This window comes from Etheostoma spectabile, chromosome 2, assembly GCF_008692095.1.
Source record: "Etheostoma spectabile isolate EspeVRDwgs_2016 chromosome 2, UIUC_Espe_1.0, whole genome shotgun sequence".
NCBI lineage: Eukaryota > Metazoa > Chordata > Actinopteri > Perciformes > Percidae > Etheostoma > Etheostoma spectabile.
Window position 1 is genome coordinate 4,161,753 of NC_045734.1, and position 1,964 is coordinate 4,163,716.

The window sequence follows — 1,964 nt, forward strand, 5'->3', positions numbered from 1 at the left end:
TTAGTGAGTGCTGTTGGTCATGTCCAATCAGCGCGCAGCTTATATTCATTATTCAATATTCATGAGCAGACCATATAAGGCAGAACACCTCTCGTTTTAATCATGGTCAATTTAACAAGGTAGCATGAGGGCCAAAAATACAGCAAAAACAAAATTTTCAGCCCAATAAATGTTACATACCCTATCAGGAAACCTTAAAATACAGTGTGAAATACTCTATATAACCATTCTATCACCCCTTTAATTAAAGTTGACTGTTACAATTTACTTGAAGAACTAGCTGGGGCGGCCGGGCCACCATGCTTCGGCTGTGGGCTGGACAGTAGATTACAGCTGTGTCGGGCAGTGGCATCGTACTCCAGCGACCAGTGGAACAATAATACACTCATGTAGGCCTATATGCCACCCGCCAAAGTGGCTGGTGAGAGTGACTGTGTTACCCCCCACTGCCAGATTTTACCCACATTTGGCTGGTAGGCGGATGCCAATGTCAAGCCCTGAAAGATTGTCCAGTGTCGTTATTCTACATCATTTTATATCTCTTTAATTGAGCTTAATATTGTCCTAAAACAACGTCCCTTTTTGTCCCCTTCACTTTTACAGTTTAGGTTAGATTGTCCTTTCAAAATGTCTCTGAATGTTGTCCTCTGACTGTCCATTCAGCGTCACAGAAGAGAAGAGTTGATACATTTATCTGACTTGTCTTCAATTATTACCATGTGCTAAGAGCAATGAGTTTGACATGAGTTTAAGTCAAAGTGTTTTTTTTTTGCCTCTCAGGCTACATGTAGTCTGCCCTACTTTATTGAAGTCAATTTCAATTTTATTTTTTAGTGACAAATCATAACAGAAGTTATCTCAGCTCACTTTACAGATAGAGTAGGTCTGGATCCCATTATGTAATTTACAGAGACCCATCAATTCCCTCGATAGCATACATTTGGTGCGACAGCGGCGAGGAAGAACTTCCTTCCAGGCAGTAGAGAGAGAGAGAGAGAGAGGGATGGGATGACATGGTGAACAGTGGCGACTATAGTAACCGTAAAGATAAAGAACTATGATTAATAATAATAGTTGTGCAGGGCGTAGAGCAGGACCACGGCCGCAGCTGCAAATGCGATCCAGGTGCCACCACAGTCCAAGGAAACCTGGGTGGCGAGAAGGCACAAGGACTCTAAGGTGCATTAATGGGGCATGACACACAGATATTGGCGGAGCTCCTTGAATCTTTATCACACAGCCTGAGAGAGAGTGCAGACACTAATCAGGACTGAAATAAGCACCTCCACCTTCTCTGCACTATTTCGGGTAAACAAAAATCGTTCCTTGAAGAAAGGCCTTTGAAAGATTTAGAGATCTCTAAATAAAATAAATATTTTCCCTTGCCTGCCGTCGGCAGTCATCTTGGTTAGAATGTTCTTTTTTTTTTTATCCGATTGCAGATGCAGTAGGCTTAGTGAAACAATACAGAGTTTTCCATTTTCACCCCAAAGTGCAACATTATACCCACTGTTTGAGGCGTTCAGTTCAATATCTAAGCTCGGCCCATAACCATCAAACACCACCTTTTTTAATGTATCGGTGAATGTGTGTACAAAGCTATTAAGCTTTGGTTATGCAAAAATGAATTTAGGCATCCAGTCGCGAAGCTTTGATATTTTCCCCTCTACATCCATCAACAGTCTACACAACACTGTCGTAATTCCCGCTGCAATATTAACACTGCGATCTATAGCTCTGCGGCCAGCAACCAATCAATCAGGCAAACTGCCATGGCAGCAGAGCAAGAGATGGAAGGTGATCATGATAGATCAGGATTTATGTCGTTACTGCAGTGCTGTGTCACTTCTTAGCTTACTCTGTCAGGGCTCGTGTGAAATGATAAGCTAGTCACTGCGGACTGGCTCATTACAGTGTGTGTGTGTGTGTGTGTGTGTGTGTGTGTGTGTGTGTGTGTGTGTGTG

At 42.6% G+C, this 1,964-nt stretch overlaps 1 protein-coding gene across 5 annotated transcripts in view; it reads left to right on the plus strand.

Annotated features, from left to right (window-relative positions):
* Positions 1-1,964, plus strand: part of rptor (regulatory associated protein of MTOR, complex 1) — a 212,559-nt gene that overhangs the window by 130,872 nt on the left and 79,723 nt on the right. The gene's annotated exons all lie outside the window — the stretch shown is intronic.